Source organism: Crocuta crocuta, unplaced genomic scaffold, assembly GCF_008692635.1.
Source record: "Crocuta crocuta isolate KB4526 unplaced genomic scaffold, BGI_CrCroc_1.0 scaffold551, whole genome shotgun sequence".
Lineage (NCBI taxonomy): Eukaryota > Metazoa > Chordata > Mammalia > Carnivora > Hyaenidae > Crocuta > Crocuta crocuta.
This window is the reverse complement of record NW_027530969.1, coordinates 3158946-3181026: the sequence shown is the minus strand read 5'-3', so window position 1 is coordinate 3181026 and position 22081 is coordinate 3158946. Positions and strand designations below refer to the sequence as shown.

At 49.4% G+C, this 22081-nt stretch overlaps 1 protein-coding gene across 1 annotated transcript in view; it reads left to right on the top strand.

The window, feature by feature from the left end:
- XKR6 (XK related 6) overlaps positions 1-22081 on the top strand; it is a 383867-nt gene that overhangs the window by 227511 nt on the left and 134275 nt on the right.

Below are 22081 nucleotides of genomic sequence, written 5' to 3'. Positions count from 1 at the left end.
ACTGGGGCGGGCGCCGCCGCCCGCGCAGCAGATGGCTCCGCAGCTGCCGGCCCGGCGGTCCCTCCCTCTCCGCTGCGACGCGGACGCGCGGGGCCGGTGGCGCCTCCCAGTGCCTGAGGCCTAAGGGACACCGTCCCACCACCTCCTGCAGTCTGGAGGCCGGAGAGAGGAAGCATGAGCCAGGCGGGCCCTGAGGTGCTTGCTCATTCTGTTTATTTCATTCGTCGTTCGTTCATTCGTCCAGCGAAGATATATAATGTGCAAAAACCGGGTGATCCCTCCCTTCACAATACTGAAGGGAGGCGAGCAAGTAAACGAGTCCAGGTGGTTCCATTTAATGGATCAAGGAAGGCCGCCTGGTGGAGGTGCTGTGGGGGCTGACAGCGATTAGGCAGACTTTGGAGGAGGATAGAAAAGAACTGTCCCTGCGGTAGGTAAGAGCGCTTTCTGAATATTCGGAACCGAGGAGGTATTAGCGCTGATGGAAGGAGCTGGTGGCCGGCCTGAGACCAGTAGAGGGCGATTGAGGGTTTTAGGCACAGGGCGAGCCCCTTCTGGGTTTGTATTCCCACCTGCGTAAAATGAGAGGGCGGAACTAGATGATCCACAAGGTAGTTCCCAAACTGGGATGACCCCGAAGTGTCCAATAAAGTACAAATTCCAGGCCACACCCTAGACCTATTGTATCAGAAGGGGATAAGCTCCGGAGTCTGTATTTTTAGCAATCTCTCCAGAGGACTCCTGCTTAAGGCTTGAGACCCAGTGGTGGGAGGAGATGGCAGAAGGGAGGTGAGTCATCACACTGTTGGTGAGGGTGATCTGTCTTCATGATTGCTGGATGAGGCTGATTCTTGGGGTTGTGAGCACCTGAAGCAGGTCACAAGTGCATGGTGTCTCTCCCTGGAGAGGGTCACAGATGTGCCAGAGCTGTGGATATATAGGAGAGAAGGTGCCAGTTGGGCCCCCAGCTCACTGAGTCTCTGCTTCATCAAGTGTAACATGAGGAGGATACCAGGCTCACAGGAGTATGAGAAGGATCCAATGAGGGGGTGTAGCCAGAGGAGCCCAGCCACCGAGTGCTCTGAGCATGTGGGCAAACTCTGGCTGATTGTTGGCCTTGTCAGTGTTCTCAGACTCTGGTCCCACAGTTGACCACCTGTGGGAGCTTTGCAAAGTGTCCCCTCCTTGCCCCTGCCCTGAATTTCTGAGCCAGCAGAAGAACAGGTCTTTCCGGTTTCAATAGGCTCTATAGTTCAAGAACACTGAGTATTAAAGGAGTCGGCTAAACTCTTGTTTAAGTGCCTGCACCTTAGATCCACCTAGCGAAAGCACTAGCTGGAGGTGCGCAGTAGCATCAAGGAGAGCAAAGGCTTTAACACTGACACATGCTACAGCATGGATATATATCTTGAAACCATTATGCTCAGTGAAAGAGACCAGACATAAAACACATGTACTTTTTTTTTTAATGTTTTATTTATTTCTTAGGAGAGAGAGAGAGAGACAGCATGAGCAGGGGAGGGTCAGAGAGAGAGGGAGTCACAGACTGAAACAGATTCCAGGCTCTGAGCTGGCAGTCAGCACAGAGCCCAACGCGGGGCTCGAACCCACGAACCGCGAGATCATGACTTAAGCGAAAGTCGGACGCTTAACCGACTAAGCCACCCAGGCGCCCCAAAACACATGTACTTTTTAAAGTCCATTTATTTATTTTGAGAGAGAGAGATAAGGGGGGAGAGAGAGAGAGAGAGAGAGAGAGAGAATCCCAAGCAGGTTCCACACTGTCAGCACAGAGCCCAACACGGGGCTCAATCTCAAGAACCATGAGATCATGACCTTAGCTGAAACTAAGAGTTAGACGCTTAACTGACTAAACCACCAGGTGCCCCCAAAGACCATGATCCCATTTATATGAAATACCCAGAATATGTAAATTCATAGAGATAGAAAGCAGATTAGTGATTGTCAGGGGCTGGAGGGGAGGCATGGGGAGTGACTGCTAATGGATACAGGGTTTCTTTGGGGAGCAATAAAAATTCTTTTTTAAAAAATGTTTACTTATTTATTTTTGAGAGGAGGGGGAGGGGCAGAGAGAGAGAGACAGAGAATCCCGAGCAGCCTCTGCACTTGGCTCAAAGTCTGACGTGGGGCTGAAACCCATGAACCATGAGATCATGACCTGAGCTGAAACCGAGAGCTGGGCACTTAACCGATTGAGCCACCCAGTGATAGAGATCTTAAATTTGATGGTAGTTATGGAAATTGTACACTTTCATTTTTTAATTTAAAATATAAATTAAACAAAGAAGCCATCCTATCTCAGCCCATGGTCTCAGGGTGCTGCCATGCTGCCTCCCCAGCCAGTGGGGAGAAGTGGAAAGCCATGTGTTTTTCCCACTTGTGACTGTTGCATGTATCACTCTGCTCACGTAGTGTGGGGAGACTTGGTCACATGGCCATGCAGTGCCCACAGCGTGCTGAGAAATGTGGTCTAACTGGGCAGCTGAGTGCCTAGAAAGAAGGAAGAAAGGATGGATTGAGGTAGGGGGCTGGGTAAGAGAAGAATCTTTGCCAAAAACACAACAACAATCAACTTTCATTTGGTTATTTATTCTTGCAGATATTAATAATAACAGCTGGTGCTGTAGTACAGTGCCAGGCCTTCATTTAAGTTTTTTATACAATCGTGTCATCTAATTACACCAAAACTTATGACATGTTATTATACCGATTTAGAGATGGGGGAATTGAGGCACAGACCATTAAATATGATCTAGGGTTATGCATCTGATATATGTCGGGCTTCTGTCACTGAGCGTGTTCTCAGGATATAGATGCATAGTGTAGCACGTGCCAGTCCTTCGTTCCTTATTATGGTTCAATAATATTTCCCTGCGTGTGTTTACTGCATTTTGTTTATCCATTCATCAACTAGGTTGTTTCCATTTCTGGCTCTTGTGAATAATGCTGCTCTGAACAGTCATGTACAAGCTTTTGTGTGGACATGTGTTTTCAGTTCTCTTGCGTACAGTACTAGGAGCAAGCTGCTTCACGCACAGGTTTAACCTTTTGAGAAGTTGACAGATTGTTTTCCAAAGAGGCCACACCATTTTACGTTCTGAACAGGTGTCTACACAACTGGACTATGACATTCAAGAGAAACCAAATCATACTCTGTTTGAACCATTGCTTTTAGGGGTGTCTTTGATATAGCAGGTCAGCTGTCACCTCAGTATATCATTCCACTGAGTCTTCTACCCAGTCACGAGAATAAAAGGAACGGCTACAATTCATGTATCCATTCATATGTTTGTTTATTCATCTGTCAAAAAGATTTGAGGGGCGCCTGGGTGGATCAGTCAGTTGAGCATCTGACTTCAGCTCAGGCCATGATCTCATGTTTGTGGGTTCAAGTCCCACATTGGGCTCTGAGCTAACAGTGTAGAGCCTGCTTTAGGCTCTCTGTCTCCCTCTCTCTCTGCCCCTCTTGCACTCTCTTAAAAATAAATAAACATTAAAAATTTTTTTTTAAATAAGAAAAGATTTGAGCTCTGAGGATTCGCCAAACATAATTAGCTAGAGTCCCTGCCTTCAGAGATCTTACAGTTTAGTCAGAAAGCCAGGCAGCGAGGCCACCAGCCATGGAATCCATGCAAAATGAGTAGGGTCCAGATTCTGCCTCACTTGCTGAACAAAGAGCTCTGGGCAAGTTGCTTCAGCTCTCTGAGCCTCATTTTCCTCATCTGTACAGTGGGGATACTCACATCTACCTTGCAAGGAACTTGTGTTGATTAAGAACAGTGTGTGCTGGGGTACCTGCGTGGCTCGGTCGGTTAAGCATCCATCTTTGGCTCAGGTCATCATCTTGTGGTTCATGGGTTTGAGCCCCGCATCGGGCTCTGTGCTGACAGCTCAGCACATGGAAGTTCGTGGCCTGGTTGGAGAACAGTTCTGAGCCTTAAGTGGGTAAAAATCTGAATCTGTGTTACCCCTGCCCCATCCTTGCCCACCTTCCCCCGGAACCAGTCTAGCCCTAGCCCGGCCCCAGGGGCTTCTGTGGCCTCCGTGCAGGAGGGCTGGGTTTCCACACGCCTTTGAGCTCACTTCTTTCCTCCTTCTCTGGAGACATGAAGCTCTGCTCATTCAGATGCAGGCTTTAATCGGTCTTAAGACCAGTTGAATCCCCAAGGACCTAGGTTGCCTGACCTGGTTTTTAAAAAATCCAGTCTCCATCTAGGGTTGGGGGTTGTCAATATTTCTTTATTGCATTCAGGACAAAAGAGTTCAGTTTTTCCATTCAAATGAAAATCAGAGAGATGATGATGAAGATGACAACGATGAGGGCTGTACTGGTATTAATAAAATAATAAGTTGCTATTGAATAACTCAGGGAGGGTGGGGTGGGAAGAGCACAGCACAGGTTGACAGGGGATCTAGACTTTGATCCTGATCCCATGAATCATTCTCAGCCCTTTTCTCTTCTGAAAAACAAGGGACTTGGGCTGGATACACTTCCAGGGTTTCCCACCCGACAGTCTGAGATTCCACAAAGGGGCCCTAAACTGAGCCATCCAGTTTACCATCTCTGGGAGCACTAGTCTTGTGTTGGAACCCAGCCTTGCTGGCCACCTGGTGGCTCGGGGGGAGTCCATCTACCTCCCTGAGCCTCTGCTTCTTTCCACAGATTTTCCGGGGGTTGTAGGCAGGTATGTGAACTAGCATGGTCTCGTTCTGAAATGGAGGCCTGGGGGAGCATTTTTTCAGAGAAGGATGAGCCCCAGGCCTGGTGTGACAAGAAGTCTGAAGGCCCAGGTCTAAGGAACCAGCTTGTTAAGTCAGAGAGCGTGGCTTCCCTTAGCTGGTCTGTGTTAATCGTGTCATTTATATTGTCTATAGTCTCATGCTTTGACATCTGAGGCCTTGTTGACCTTGGATGGACACCCCCCATCCCCCACTCCCAGAGCTGGACAATTCCTAGAGATAGCAAACAACTCACCTGCTGGTGTACTCTTCAGATATAGCCACCTCCTTTATTGGCTTTGGAGACTTGCTAGGTCCAGGCAATAATCAGGACCAGGTACTAGACAACTAGGGACAGTTCCTGTGTCCCAGAGCCCAACCAAATTATTCAGACTAGCTAATCCTAAGCCTGCTTTGCTGTTCTTTGCTGCAGAAATGACAATAAAAACGTTTTCTCAGAAATTTCCCCTCTCTTTCTGCTTTCTGACTGACCCTGGGGCTTTGAGAAGGAATATCCCCTTCTATTGGGATCTGTGAGTAGCAGGCTCTCTTTTCAATGGCAGGTGTCTCCGGTCTGTTGGTAACTCAAATTTTCTATTAATACACTATGCACAAATACATTATATACTAATATGTTATACATACTATATAGATAACATCATATATAGGGTATATTAAGAGAAATACCTAGATTAAACTTGAGAGAAATACCTAGATGTTGAAAAGGCAGGTTAGGATTAAAATAATGAAGGGGACAGTGTCATGCAGGCACTATTTATAAGTATCTTTAAGAGCTTATTTAGTAACATTTCAACAATGGAGTGAATTTGAATATATGAAAATTTGAAAAAGCATTAGGTATATTTATGAAAAATTCTTTCTGTATTTTATCCATTCATCTATATCTGTTTCTGCCTTCAAAATCTATTAGACACTGCCTCCATTATGGTTCAATCAGCTCAGACAAAGCAATTTTAAAGCTATGTACTTCCCCTTCATTCATTTAACAAATGTTTATTGCAGTTCATTATTTGTGAGATGCTGCATGTGTTCTGGGCTGTGAGTCAGACCCGTGCATTGTGCCTTCAAAAACTCACCATTTAGTTGTAGAAGATAGATGTGCATATCATAAAAGATTTTTTTGTGTGTGATTAAAAAGCCAAGGCCCAGCAGTAGGGATTAGGTACAGCTTCATGGGAGGAAGTGGTATAGACAGGAAAGCACTGAAGGTGGGCAAGGTTAGGACTGAAGATTAGGAAGGGAAGAAGCTTGGGAGGCAGCTTATGGGGTGCAGGGTTCGGAGCAGAGAGTGACATCTATAAGCTTGGGCATTGGGGTCAGTCAGACCTGAGTCCTTCCTCACCCCACGGTGCACAAGGACTGTCTAGCCAAATAAAACTACCATGTGCTCCCAGTCTACCCCATCCAGACACTTTAACCTTGGGAATTCATTGAATTTTCTTACACATGTAAAGAGAATAAAAATACCTACCTTTTGGTGCTATGACAAAGATGCACCAAGATATTGTGGGTATAGGGAGAACACTGGACACATGGAATTTCTCATTGTTCATTCATTCATTCATTCAGCACATGATGTTTAAGCCCCTATTGTGTTCCAGGCCCTGTGTATTTCATAGCACTGAACAAAACAGACAAAGATTCCTCCCTTGGGGGCACCTGGGTGGCTCAGTCGGTTAAGTGTCCAACTTCAGCTTGGGTCATGGGGTTGGTGAGTTAGAGCCCCATGTCAGCCCTGTGCTGTTAGCTCAGAGCCTGCTTAGGACCATCTGTCTTCCTCTCTCTCTGCCCCGCCCCCACTTGTGCATATGTGCTCTGTTTCTCTCAAAAATAAAAAATAAACGTTAAAAAAAAAATCCCCTCCCTTGTAGACCTTATGTTGTAGGGAGATGGAGACTATGAGAAGTCAGTAAAATATATAGTGAGTTAGATAGTGACGGTGAGATAAAGTGCCATATAGGATAATTGACCTTATCATTGTTTGCTGCTTAGTTTTGTGGAAAACAGATTCTGTGAAGTGTGGAGAGTGGCAGGGAAATGTTTTTGTGAGTTGGTCGGGACCAGGGGCACCAAGAAAGCTTCCAAGCAGTGGCGTGACCTGGGCTGTGCTTCCAGAAGGTAGGGGGTTGCTTCTTGTTCTGGAATTGAAGGGGCCTGGGTGCGAGCCTCTGGCAGGGAAGGGAGAAAGGAGGAGAGGGGAGTCAGACGGTCTGGGATGAGGCCTCGGCTGGTGGGCACCAAAGTGGGCAGGGCCCCCTTGGCCAACGGGTTCCTGGGCACCGTCTGAACCAGCCCGGCCAGGGAGAAGTGAGGCCAGGGCTGCTGAGTTAGGAGATGTGATGAGGCATGTAGAAAACCGCATCCTCCCAGGCGGTCACCTGCCTGGAGCCTGTGAAGGCGAGAGGGGCAAGAAGGTGGATACGCAGGAGGCTGCTGCTGGGACTTGAGGAAGGGGTGTATGTCTTTGGGTCACAAAGACTACAAGTCGTGTTTAAGTTTCAGATCAACTGAGATTTTACTTGTTTCACTGATGTGGCTGCTTCTGTGAACTCCTTGGCCCTGGTGCCCTCTCACAGGAAAGCCGGGGTCTGGCAGAGAGGGCTGCTGTTGTGAGGGTGGTTCTCTTGGCGGGATTCTCTCTGGGCTAACTGTACATCTCAACCACGTGTCAAGAAACTACTTATGTTTTTTTTAATGTTTATTTATTTTTTGAGAGAGAGCGAATGAGTGAGCACACAGATGTGCCAGCAAGCAAGGGAGGGGCAGAGAGAGAGGGAGAGAGAAATCCCAAGCAGGCTCTGTGCTGACAACACAGAGTCAGATGTGGGGCTCAAACTCACGAACTGTGAGATCATGACCTGAGCTGAAACCAAGAATCGCTTAACTGACTGAGCCACCTGGGTGTCCCCAGAGCCTAGTTATTTGTAGAGAAGCTCCTGCCTGCTCTTTAGCCTTTTTCTCAGGAACATGGGGAATATTTATTCGGTCGTTCTCAGAAGAGCCTGCCTTTGAGCTGCTATCGAGACCAGCTCTGTAGTTTGGCAACAAGGAGAATGGTGAGGATCTGGGGACCCAAGAACTTGTGGAAAACGTAAATTACAGCAATGTCGATAAAGAGCTTCTCAGTAAATGCATAAATAAAAGGAGGCCGCAGTCTCCTGGGAGTAGGAATCAGGCCGCACTGCCTTCAGCAGGTTTGACGACAGCAGGTGACGGGGCACCTATTTAACAGGGGAATCATCCCCATGTAAGGTTACTCTGAGCCACAGGGCGGAGCTCAGGGGGGGCAGGACAACTGTGAGCGGGGCATCCAGCAGGGGCAGCGAGGAAGAAAATGAAGGGGTAAAATGAGGAACGTTTAGAGAGTGACAAGGCCTAGAGAGAGAAATCAAGCAAGGATGGGGATGGGGCATTTCAAATAAGTTTGTTGTGGTGGTAGTTGCTGTCTGTAATGTGGTCTGGCTGGAACACAGGGTCTGAAGGGGATATGTGAGGGAAAGATGGTTCCGCCTACAGGTGTTGTGACCAGAACTGCGATCTGAGGTCCCCAAGCTGAGCCTGAGGCCTGAGAGAGCCCCTCCCCTGCCCTCGCCTTTGCCTTCCTCTCTGTACAGTGGGACCCTGGGCCTTCTGTGCTGACCGGTCCTGGGAAGGTCCCTGTGAGGCCATGCAGGTCACTTTAGAAAGTCCTAGTTTAGCCCAAGATGACCTGCTCGTGCTGTTGCCTCTCAGGGCCAATTTGGGGGCAGTAGAAGCTGACTAGGGATGAGTGTGACGTGTGTTTGTCAGAGCTCTCCTGGGATATGGAATTTGGGGGCAATGGGCCACCCCCAGAGAGGTGAGCTCCTCCCTCCCTGCTGCTACTAAGAAAGGCCTTCCCAGACCTATAAACCCTCTGCCCACAAATGTCTGGGCAAAATCCCTGGATGTGGCCATCTGCCTTTGCCACCTCCTTAAGCCACCCTTTGGAATTCCTTATTTGTTTATTTACTTATTTGAGAGCACACACAAGCAGGAGAGGAGCAGAGAGAGAAGGAGAGAGAGAGAATCCCAAGTAGGCTCCATGTTGTCAGTAGAGCCCAATGCAGAGCTTAAACTCATGAACTGTGAAACCGTAACCTGAACTGAAACCAAGAGTCAGACAGTTAACCCACTGAGCACCCTCTGGCATTCCCCTTTAATAGGGGACCTACCTACCTAGGAACACATGACCTACCCCCAAACCAGGCTTTGGCTAGTCTATGAGGTCTTGGCATGAATTAGAAAAGGGGCCCTTATACCTTAAATATATATAATTTTTATTCAANCCCAAGATGACCTGCTCGTGCTGTTGCCTCTCAGGGCCAATTTGGGGGCAGTAGAAGCTGACTAGGGATGAGTGTGACGTGTGTTTGTCAGAGCTCTCCTGGGATATGGAATTTGGGGGCAATGGGCCACCCCCAGAGAGGTGAGCTCCTCCCTCCCTGCTGCTACTAAGAAAGGCCTTCCCAGACCTATAAACCCTCTGCCCACAAATGTCTGGGCAAAATCCCTGGATGTGGCCATCTGCCTTTGCCACCTCCTTAAGCCACCCTTTGGAATTCCTTATTTGTTTATTTACTTATTTGAGAGCACACACAAGCAGGAGAGGAGCAGAGAGAGAAGAAGAGAGAGAGAATCCCAAGCAGGCTCCATGTTGTCAGTAGAGCCCAACGCAGAGCTTAAACTCATGAACTGTGAAGCCGTAACCTGAACTGAAACCAAGAGTCAGACAGTTAACCCACTGAGCACCCTCTGGCATTCCCCTTTAATAGGGGACCTACCTACCTAGGAACACATGACCTACCCCCAAACCAGGCTTTGGCTAGTCTATGAGGTCTTGGCATGAATTAGAAAAGGGGCCCTTATACCTTAAATATATATAATTTTTATTCAAAAAAAGAAAAGGGGTCCTTCCTTGAGTAACTCCTTGAGTGAGTCAGTACCACCTGAACCCCTGTATGAGATGATGCAGCTCACCATTGCTTGGGGAACTCTCAGATGCTGCTAGGCAGGAACCGCTACAGACCCCACCCTCTGACCCTGCACACAGGCCTGCAGAAACACACATTAGCCACCCCTTACTTCCTTCCCTGCTTCCCACCCACCCTCAGGGTGCGGCAACTGTTCCATGTTGTTCTCTTGGTGGTGGCAGGAATTGGACTTCCTAAGGGGCAGATGGGAAAGAGAGGCTACTGAAGATCCCTCCCAGAGCATAGTTGGGACAAGGTGCCATGACACAGGCCTGTACTATTGAGGATGCCAGGTGGGTTTATGTAGGAGGGCTCTTCCCCCTGCCGGTGTAAGACTCAGCCAGGAGGCCTGGAACCTCTGTGCCCATCCACAAACTCTCAGATAAGTTGGTATACGTTTACAATGTAAATAGCACCTTTCCCCAAGGTATTGCATTCTTAAGCAGTGTACAACTTGAACGCCTGTACATGAATGGCATGCTCCCAGCATGGAGCCCAATGTGGGCTTGAACTCAGGACTCGGAGATCAAGACCTGAGCTGAGGGGTGCCTGGGTGGTTCAGTCATTTAAGCATCCATTTTTGGCTCAGGTCACTATCTTCCAGTTTGTGGGTTTGAGCCCTCCATCCGACTCTGCTGACAGCTCCGAGCTTGGAGTCTACTCTGGATTCTGTGTCTCCATCTCTCTCTGACCCTTCCCTGCTCATGCGCTCGCTCTCTCTCTTTCTCTCTCTCCTCTCAAAAATGAATAAACGTTAAAAAAAAAAAAAGACCTGAGCTTAGATCAAGAATCAGATGCTCAACTGCCTGAGCCACTGGGTACCCCGTGAATGACATTTTTGTCCAGGACACACAGCTTGTGAGTTAGGCTTTACACTCAGGCCTCATGGAGAGTTAGTCCTAGTTAGAAGTTAAGTTTGAATCAAGTTGAGCTGTCTTCCTTCTCTGATCCTGTTCAACATTCACTGCCCAGAGTGTTTTGCCTTGGACCAGTGGGGAAGGCCACATCTAGGGTGGGAGGGGGGACATACCATCCTTTATAAAGAGCCATCTTCCTTCTGGAGAAGAAAGGCAGTTCCATCTTCATTAAAGCCACCAACTTCATTAAAAGATTTTGATTTATGGGGTGCCTGCCTGGCTTAACCGGTTGAGTGCCGACTTTGGCTCAGGCCATGATCTCAAGGTTAGTGAGTTAAAGCCCTGAATTGGGCGCTGTACTGACAGCTCAGAACTTGGAGCCTGCTTCACATCCTGTGTCTCTCCCGCCCTCCCCCAAAATTTTTTTAATAAAAGATGTTGATTCATAACATAGTATTACTAGGTGCTCACCACCCAGCAGCCATGACAGTCTGTTCTGGAAACTTGCACTCTTTGATTCCCCATCCACTATTCCTACCCTATTTCATTTCTCACAAAACAGTATTATTGCAACATCAGAGAGCGTTTAAAGAAGACAGGACCTCCACTGTGATTCCGCCTTTGCAGCGCAGCGCTCGCACAGTTCTTCACATTTCCGGTGCTCCCGCCGGGTCGCCCCAGTCCTCACGTGTTTGAAGGCTCAGGGAACATGCACTTTTATTTTTTTTTTAATATTTTTTATTTATTTCTAGGAGAGAGAGAGAGAGATAGCGTGAGCAGGGGAGGGTCAGAGAGAGAGGGAGGCACAGACTGAAACAGTCTCCAGGCTCTGAGCTGGCAGTCAGCACAGAGCCCGACGCCGGGCTCGAACCCACGAACCGCGAGATCATGACCTAAGCGAAAGTCGGACGCTTAACCGACTAAGCCACCCAGGCGCCCCGGAACATGCACTTTTAAATCACTGAATTATAGAGAGCGGAAAGATCTAGAGAATAGGGGCCCCTCCCCGCTTTGGTGGAGTGGGGGTTGCCCCCGGCCCCCCCCACCACACGTGAGGCATGTATGTTGGAGGGAAGGAAAGGGGGTAAAGTGAAGTATTGTGGACTGCGGCGTGGGGGGCGGGGGGCGTGTGGGGGCAGTGCTTTTATTTTTATCCGCAGGCAAGTGAATCTTGATCCCCGTGGGGATTCTCAGGAACAGACGGCTGGAAACAGATTTGATCAATGAAAGCTGTTTCCGGAGAGTAGGAGCCATTGATAAATTCCTGCACTGGCCAGTCGGTCAGAGCTCATCTGTTTGTGGGAGCAGAACGGAGCCGGGAGGGTGAATGTGCAGGGGCCGTGGTCCGCCGCTGTCTGGGAATGAGGAAGAGGCCCAGCTCCTCAGAGCCAGCCTCTTTATAATTAGCTCCAGGAGGATCAGGGATTGATCTCTGCCTGTGATTGATGGGTTCCCGCATGCGGGCTGGGGGTGTGGCAGCTCAGGGAGAGGGTTAGGTGTGCAGGGCCAGTGAACTCGGGGTTCCTTAATGCAGGGGCTTTAGAGACTTTAGAAACAAAATGAGCCATACCACCCACCCCAAGTCCTTGTCTCCTCTCTTTTTTCATAACCTAGAGAAGCAGGCCTCCAGGAGGAAGTGATTCGTCCAAAATGACACACCCAGCCCATCCCAGGTGCACAGCGTGGCAGGTGCAGGGCAAGCTGGGCGTCAGCCCCCTGGGTGCCTCTCCTGGGCACACTCGAAGCTCTTCCCCACCCCTGACTTAACAGTCCCTCAGCGCTNGAGCGCCCGGGGCGGGGGGGTTGGGGGGTGGTTGACTGAGGAGTGGGTGGAGGTGGTGGTGCTGAGTGGAGCAGGCGACGTGCAGGAGCTTGGCCAGAGGTTCTGAGGGCCGGAATGCAGAATCCGTGCCTTCCCGGAAGTTCTGGTTGCCGGGGAGTGGCGCTGTGGCGGAGGGGCCCTTCTCAGCAGAGCCTCGGCAGGTAGCCTTGGCACCTCAAGGCCAGGCTGGCCACTGCCTGGGTGCAGGGAAGGAAGTGTAAGTGACATGATGTGCAGGGAAGGGCTTGCCAACAGAGGAGCTAAGACTCCATGCATGCAAACACATGTGTGCACACAGGCACAGGCATGCACACCGCAGGTGCACACACATACATCATTGCTGTTACCAGAGGTGATGGTAACACAGTTGTTTCCAAGGGCTTTTACCTAGGCAAGAGCATTTTATTCATTTTCATTCAGATGGCGTTGTTGTCTGAGCGACTGGATCCCCTGCTGACATCAGGCCCTCCCTTCTGCTCCCAGGCCTCCTCCCATCTCCTTCACCTTCTCTCCTTCCCATCCCTCTTTCTGATCTTGTCTGGGGCACTGGGTCCCACACTTGTTTATCTCTTGATTTGACGGCTTTTGGACAAAGTATGTGTCACTGGACACGTGGACATGACCTTGTCCCATTCAGCTGATGCAAGAAGGAGAGAAAGTGGAGCTGAGCCAGAGTAGAAAGAGGTGGAGTGTGTCAGAGGGAACAGGAGAGGAGAGAGAGCCCCTGGGTCCTGTAGCGGGCAGGCAGACATAAATCAAAACCTTTTTTTAAAAATGTTTATTTATTTATTTTGAGAGAGAAAAAGAGAAGGAGAGGGGGAGAAAGAGAGGTGGGGGGGAGAGAGAGAGAGAGAGAGGGAGAAAGCACTAGCAGGGGAGAGTCAGAGGGAGAGAGAGAGAATCCCAAGAGGATACAGGGCTCTGTCTCACGACTAGGAGATCATAACCTGAACCAAAATCAAGAGTTTGACACTTAACTGACTGAACTGACTGAGCCACCCAGGTGCCCTGACATAAATCAAAACGTTAAATCTGTGACCACAAAGCTGTGTGTCCTTGGGTGAGGTATGAAGCCTCTCTGAGCATTTGTAAAATGGGAAACCAGGGTTGTCATGATCAAATGGGTTGAGTAGAGTGGAGCTGGGTAGAGCTGGCTATAATGGCAAACCTGGGCTGAAGACATACACAGAGTTCCCCCACCCAGGGCTTCTTGGCTGAAGGCGCTAGTGCATAAGTGATGGGGCATAAACCACACCCTCTTAGGGGTCTTGCCTTTCTTCTGTGTGGATTGTTCTATGGTCTTCTCAGCTATCCTGACCATCCAGCTCAGACCCCTCCCATAAGGAGAGGTGCCTGACTCTCTCCTGCTGGGCTCTGTGCTCCCTGTGCACTCCATACTTGCCAGTCATGTCTCCAGGGTATGACATCCCGCTATTGGACATCTCTGCTGAGGTGCCTACCACAAGCATGGTCTGTGTTTTCCAGAGTGGAGGTCAAGACTGTTTCAAAATCCCTAGTCCTGGCTTGAACACAGTATTGAGGTGTTTAGCAAATGCTGTCCAACTGAAAGACAAAAACAAAACAAAACAATACCCAGAAACCACAGTTCTTGTCCTCGACTCACTCAGGATAGCAGAGGAGACAGATATGAAATCAATTTCAGCCATTTACTGAGTTCCTACCATGTGCCACCTGTGTTAGCTGTCACATGCGCCACACTGCTCGCCTCACCTTACCCTTTGTAAATATAATCTCTATACAATGCTGGGAGTGTTCTGGAGGTATTTGAAGAGCATAAGTAAACTAGTGCATCAGAGAAGGCTCATGAATCAAGTCTTGAAGGAATACAGGAAGTTCACCAGGAGACTGAAGTTCCAGATAGAGGGAATGGCATATGCAAAGTTACAGAGGCATGAAAGAATGGGAATGCAGAATGTGATTTGGTTTTATGAAAGCTAACTCTGGCCAGGTAAGGAGGCTGAATGGAAGGAGGCCAGGTGAGAAAGACAAGTCAAGGGGTGAGTAATGATGGGAACAAGGTCCCAGGGCATTCACCACACTGTGTACCCCTGGCTGGCTTTCTCATCTCCTGTGCCCTCTAGCCTCTCTTCCCTACCCCTTCCACCCCTTACAAAGTCTAGAGTTTTCTGTCCTGCCATTGAGTGACGTCTGGCTGCAACCAATTTCTGATCTTAGACTAGACATAAGATTTCAGGACCTGTGGTCAGAAGGCTGAACATTGAACTACCTGAGCGTCATTTTCTTCATCTGGAAAATGGGTGTGCTCAGGAGGTCTGCCTGCCTCTAAGGAATACTGCAAATGACAGGGTAGGTGGGAACACGTCCTCCAGAGTAGGCATGAGAGGGCTGCCATTCAACTGTGTGAGTACCCAGGCAAGTGGTGCTTGTACACGGGGCCGCTGGGGGTATTCATATGTATTGGCTGCAGGGTAGTTTTTGCAGTGCTGTCTCCAATCCATCACTTCTTTTTGTTTGCCCAGACTGGGCCCTCATCAAGTGCCTTGTCAGTCTCCAGCTGGATGACCACGCAGCCACCGCACTCCTCTCCGTGACTTTAGCTCCTCTGCCCTCAACCTGCTCAGTAAGCCGCAGGATGACCTTAGGTCCCTCCCGCAGTGTTGAATCCAGACTCTTGAGCCTCGTCCTTCTAGCCACTCATGGGCTGTCTCTGCCGGCCACCCTGCCCCCCCTTCAAAGTTGCCAGTTAGTGACCTACCACAAGAGCCCCTCCATTTGTACCCACCCTCCACAGGGACATCTGGCTCCTCTGGATACCTGCTTTCTGACGACGTATAATCCTTCCAGGGGCCCTGAAAGTGGCTCTGCTTTAGGAAGCCCTCCTCCCCATAACTGGCCTTTTAATTTTGCATCTTCATTTTGCATCTTTGGCCTTTCCTCATAATTGTTACCTTTCTCTCCCTAATTCCATTCCTTAAAGTCTTGCAGATTTTAATGTGCCAGGACCCCACTGTGTCCCCCGCACCACCATGGGTGGAATGGATTTCTCAAGAATGCTTGTAAGGACCCCTGTGGTTTAGCAGCAGCCTCCCTGGGAGGATGCCTAGGTGCCCATGCACCTCACCCCCTGCTCAGCCCCCATGTTCCTGGTGATGCCCCCTCCCAGCATCGTGTGGCCTCATGACACAGTCACATGCACGAACATACCATCTTTCTCACTTGGGCTCAGAGACAATGCTTGGCCACATATGTCTCTACATAAGCCTCTCTATTCATTGTAATGTGTGTAAGCCAAGTCCAAGGGCTTTGAGAATCTCTTTCCTTTCTACCCTCTGGTCCACCCAGTCTTCCTGTCTGTCTTCCTTTCTTTTTTGCCTTCTGATCCTTCGGACGTTAGATCAAAGGCCACCCCTGCAAGAAGCCTATCCCTGACAGCCAGTCTACACAGCCCCTCTTCTGTCTCTTTTACTCTTCCTTATTTCAACCTGTTTTTGTCTTTGTTTTGCCTTTAGACCAGTTTTCCTGCACTAAAATGATCTCGTTTGTTTACTTGCTTCTTCACGTGCCATCTGCCTCCCCAAGGATGCTCGGGGTATGAGGGTGAGGACTTTGTCATGGGCACCGTCCTGTCCCCTGTGCCTGAACAGTGCTTGGCACTTACAGGTGCTCAGGCAGATGCTGAGGGAAGGAATCTGAAGTAGTCAAACAGAAAATAGCAGACAGAGCACCGCCCCAGAATCAGGAAGCCTTGGTTCTGTCCTTGTGTGGTCCACGATGTTTGATTCCTCAGCTCTCCCCTCCAATGAGTTGGGGTCTTCTCACTTCCCTTCCTATTGTCCCTCAGAACCAGCACATTCTAGGCCCCTGAGGGGTGTTCTCGGGTGTCTTACTACTTTTCATTTATTAATTCAAAAACTAGTTTTGGAGCACATGCTAAGTGCCAGATGCTGGGGACACAGGAGTGAATAAGATGGATATGATCTCTGCCTGCTGAGTTTACCTTCTAGCCAGGTCTTCCATGGGACAGACGACAAATACTCATACACTAAATAGTTAAGCTGGGGGCACCTGGGTGGCTCAGTCGGGTTAAGCATCCGACTCTTGATCTCAGCTCAGGCCATGGTCTCATGGCTCATGGGTTTGAGCCTCGCATCCGGCTCTGTGCTGACAGCTGACAGAGCCTCCTTGGGATTCTCTCTCTCTCCCTTTCTCGCCCTCTCCTGCTGAAGTGTGCTCTCTTGCGGTCTCTCAAGATAAATAAATAAACATTTAAACATGTATAAATAAATACTTTGCAGTATGTGCTAGGAAGCAAAACACAAGACAAAGAGGGTGCATGGGTGGGTGGGGTGGGGAGGATGTACTTTGCAGAGGCTCATTCCTGAGGCCAGAAGGGGGAATAAGTCTCTCAGCTTTCTCTACCTTACTCTGTGTGGATCACTAGCTGGTTGAGGAGGAGGCCGGAAGGGCACTGCAGGGCACGGGTGGGCAGTCAAGCTTGCAGGGTTTCAGGGATGGAGATGTCTCCAGCCCGGCCCAGCAGCTTCAGACAACCCATGGGAGCTCTTGAAGAGCAATTGGGAAGTCTGTAGTTGATTCAAGACCCAGAAGCATAGAGTTTGTATTAGATCCTGCTTGGGGGCAGGGAGCGAGGGAGGGGAGAGGTGGCAGCCAGGAGACTGGTGGCAGGAATTGTGACTGGCTCACAGAAGTTCCTGAGGGCTAGCCCTGAATGGTCAAGGCGATCCTGTGTGGAAAGGGAGGGAAGGAAGCAGAGGAAAGCAATTGGGGTGGGGAGGCAGGTATTGACTGGATGACATACCTCTCTGCCCTAGGCAGGCCAGGTCATTCACTGGCTGAATACTTATCAAGCACCATCTGTGTGTCAGACTCCTTTGTGAGCGCTGGGGATTCAGCAGTGAGCAAGAGAGACAAAATTTCTACCTTCATGGAGTTTACGGTCTCATGGGGAAGGCAATAAACAAATACAACAAATCATTTTAATTTCTAATGATAATAAGTGCTATGGAGGAAAAAAAAAAAGCTGGGGAAGAGGTTTGGGGAAGAGCTTAGAACCTGGGGGTGGGGTTGGTGCCTTAGATTGGGTGGTCTGAGCTGTGACTTTTAAGCAGAGTGCATAGTGATGTAAGAAGCATATCGGTTCTGAGAAGCCCTGGCAGAACGAGCCTTCCAGGCAGGGAACAGCAAACATTAAGGTGCCAGAATGAAACATGCTTGGAATCGTATGAGCAAGGAAGCCAGTTGGAATGAGTGAGGGGCAGAGTGAGTGAGGGGGACAGGGGTCGGGGATAGAGAGATAGGCCCTGGGAAGAAATTTGGATACTATATTAAAGATAATAGCAAACCATTGGAAGTCTTTCAGTATAGGAGAATGTGTTAGGCAGGAGCCTCCAGAGAAACAGAGTCAATAGAATCTATATAGATACGTAGAAGACATTCCTTAGCAGGGATTGGCTCATGCAATCCTGGAAGCTGAGGAGTCCTATGGTGGGCAGGGGCCCACTGGAGGCCCAGGAAAGCAGATGGCATCATTCAGTCCAAGTCTAAAGTCTTGACAATTAGGAGCCCTTCTGTTGTCAGAGGACAGCAGAAGAAGGATGTTCCAGCTCAAGCAGAAAGCAATTTGCCCATCTCTGCCTTTTTGTTCTGTTCAGTCCTCCATTGGATTGGATGGTGCCCATCTACAAACCCCACCCCCCAACGTGATAGTGCTGGGAGGGGGAACTTTGGGAGGTGATTAGGATTAGATGAAGTGATGAGGGAGGAGCTCTATGATGGGATTAGTGTCCTGGTAAGAGTCATGAGATAGTCTCCTTCCTCTCTGCCTTCATCTTGTGAGGATGCAGTGAGAAGGTGGTAGTCTGTAACCCAGAAGAGAGCTCTCCCCGGAATCAGGCTGCCAGGTTAGGTCCCTGAGCAGGCTCTGGGGAATGGGGCCAGCTTGGAGCCATGACCATCCATCCTTGGGGACAGGGGAAAGGCCAAGTACAGGGGTGCATGTGGGAGGGCTTGGTAAATGTGGTAGTGGGAAGGAGAGGTTCTTCTTTACCCAATGTCTCTTCTCTTTGAAGAAAAAAAAAAAATCTGCTTCTGTTCTTTCTTCCCAGATAGCTTCCTTCCTCTTTCTCTATTACCTTGCTGGGGATCCTAAAAATCAGAGTGTGTTTTTTATAAAGAGAAAGTTTCTTCCCATCTCTGTTTCTCTCCCTTTCCCCACTTTTCTCTCTTGGATTCAGCTGGGGACCTAAAAAAATGTGTCTGTCAACACACTTGTTTTTCTCCTTGTTCTTTTTTTTTTTTTTAAATGTTTGTTTATTTTGAAAGGGAGAGAGACAGAGCATGAGCAGAGGAGGGGCAGAGAGAGAGGGAGACACAGAATCTGAAGCAGGCTCCGAGCTGTCACCACAAGGCCTGACACGGGACTCAAACTTGCAAACTGCGAGATCATGACCTGAGTCAGACACTTAACCGACTGAGCTATTCAGGCACCCTCTTTCCTTGTTCTTCATAGAACTGTAGACAGGCAGAGCTGGGGGACCTCTGAGGCCACCTTTCCAGGTCCAGTCCCTTGTTTTTACAGATGAGGAGGTCATGGCATGGAGAGACTGTGTGACCTGCTCCAGCCAGGACTTTGACGTGGCCTCCACTACTGCTGAGGTCAACCATAATCTCGCCATGAGCCAACAGTTACTCAGATGCTTGAAATGATATCCTCACTCTGTTGCAGATGCTGCACAGGCCTCCATCTGTATCAGGCATGTTTCTCTGTGCTACTTAGCCCGGCATCATTGAATTAGTCTGTATGACGGAACTTCCAGAATGGACAATGGGTGCTGTGCTAGCTACTGCAGCCCCAGCTCCCGGGTTAGGGCAGGAAAGTATTTCTGTCATTTCTTTGCACATATTTACATTCTGCAAGTAAGTGTCCTGAGGAACAGAACATATCATTCAAGGTCACAGAGCAACTACTGTTGGACCTCTTCAAGCTTGACAGTTATGGCAGGGGGCTGGGAAGGCAACAGATGTTACAGTTCCTATTTGGTGAGGGTAAACTGAGGCAAAGTAAAGGAAAATGTCCTTTCAGCTGCTCTGTGAGGGCACCAAGACAGCGTTTCTGTGCTTGCCTTGTGTTGGCTCTATTTGCCCTCCAGTGATTCTTGAAAGGTGTTTAAAGGTAAAGAGAAAGAGATGGTAGAAAAATCAGATTTGGCTGACTTTTTTTTTTCTGTATTATTTCTCATCCATTGCTAGAAGGTATTAGCCATACCCTTTGGCTTTGATCAGCTGGGTGTTTCACCTGCATGGCCTTCGTGAGCCTCTGGGTGGGCGCATCTGGCAGTCTTTGCAGTTCTGCCCTATGGAGGTGGGTTTGATTGCCAGGGGTGCTCTCTGTTGCCTGCTGTTCCATTTCCTGCTCTTGGGTTTCCCAGTAAAGACGTGGTGGTGGCAGTGACGATCCAGTGGCCTTGCGAGGTTTTGGTCCTCAGGCTGTTCCTCTCCTGGACATAGGGCTGCTCCTGGACAGGGCTGACCCACAGCCCCTGCAGAGAAACACAGGGTGGGGGTTGGGAGCAGCCAGCCAGCTCCAAGCCTGAGGCTGTGTTCTAAGATCTGGTTCTGCTTCAGGCATTGATGTCTCTGCCGATAAATAGACCTAACACACAGCAACAACTTAAGGGGAGCTCTGAGCCCTTCTGCCTGATCTTGTCCTGAGAAAAGAGGGAACAGATAGAAGTCTGGGCTACTCACCAGATAAGAAATAAAGTGAGGCAGTGGGAGGTGCTAACAGAAGATTTTGCAAGGCCAACTGGCTATTCTAGCCGTGGGAACTCCAGGTAAAACTTTTATAAAAATAAGCTTCTCCACAGCAAGCCAGAGAACAGCACCCGTTCCTATGGAGGGCTTCTGAGCTCCCCAAAAGCTCAGAGCCATTCACTATCCCCAGAAAAGTTTTCTGCCACCAAGACCAGACACATTTACAGGGTGACCTCTAGAATGCCGGCCAGGGCGACAGTCACAAGGATCTTGTCCTGACTCATCCCCGGCAGACGCCCTGTTGATCCCATTGATAAAAACCTGCAGCCGCCGCCGCCACTGAGTACCCGGGCAGCCAGCCAAGCCCGGCTTCATTCACTGACAGGCTGCCCGACTGGGAGGAGTGGGTTAGGAAAGCAAAGTGCAAGTTAGGGAGGAATGGAGCAAAGGCCCAGGATGAAACAGAGCCAGAGGCACTAGCCAGGGGGTGGCCTCCGGAGGCTGGGGCTCCTGGGGAGGGGCGGTAACCCAAATCCTAAAGGCCGTAGGCCTGCTAGAGAGTCTAAGAGTAACCCAGACAGGAGCACCCACACTCTGGGGTTTCTCTGGCTTGCAGAAGGCCTCTGGACACCAACTGCATCAGTTCTTCTCACACCTTGGGGTTCATCAGAATCCCCTGGGGTGCTTTAAAATTTTTCTGGGGCTCCTGGCTGGCTCATTTGGATAAGCATCTGACTTTTGATATCGGCTCAGGTCCTGATCTCTCGGTGGTGGGATTGAGCACCTCATGTAGGGCTCTGCGCTGACAGTGTTGAACCTGCTTGGCGTCTCTCTCTCTCTCTTTCTCACTGTCCCTCCCCCGCTTGCACTTGCCCTCTCTCTCTCCATAAATACACATTAAAAAAATACAAATTTCCAAGTGCCACCTAGAAATTTGACACTTGGGAGTGGGCCCCAGGAACCAGTATTTTTAGCACATTCTCCAGGTGTTTCTCAGGGCCCACGCAGTCCCGGCCTGGCCTGTGGGCAGTGCTGTAGCAGGCCATGCCCCCTACAAGTGCCAAGGGATCTCAGAAAGCTACAGGACACGATAGCTACTCATTGGGATGACACCTTTGGGACCTACAGATGGCTTCGGTTTAGATGTCCCAACCATGTCGTGGTGGTTACAATGGATATATACAGACCTGCAGGCACAGGAATGAGACACTCTCCTATCACTCTCTATCCCATTGCCTGGTTTTATTTTATATATGACACTTACCACCCTCTGACAGTATTTATTGCTCATTTATTGGTTAGTTGTCTGTCTCCTACCATTGAAATTGGGATCCATGAAAGCAGGAGCCTCATCTGCTTTGCTTACTGCTCTCTGCCTCATACCCAGAAGTGAACTGGCATGTCACCAGGCCTGAATTCCTGCTTGATTGCTGAATCTGAGTTACATGTTACCGGAGGCCCTCAGGAAAATGCCCCAAGTCATCTCGGTTTCCTGGGAAGCCCCTGACATTCCCAGTTCCTGGGGGTCTGCTAGAGGAATAAAGCTGGAGGGCGTCATGGGGGGTTGGACGCCCATTCACCTCCTCTCTGCATCAGGATGTCTCAATGGGGTGGTATGATTCATTGGTTTTAAAATGAGTCTCCCTGCAAAATGCCATAGAACAAGTAGACTATATTCAGGTCCCAGCCACAGTCCACATCTCTGTTCTCTAATACTGATAGACATAGGAAGAGATCTCTATGTGGGCTTCTGCCAGTGTGAACGCGTCTCATTGGAGACCCTGGCTCTCGGGGAGCAGGAGAAGACAAGGACTCCATAGAGGCCGTAGTTTCTCTTCCTGCTGGAAGAATTAGACTTCCTCTCTGGGTGATCTGCTGTAAATAGCACCCCCTCA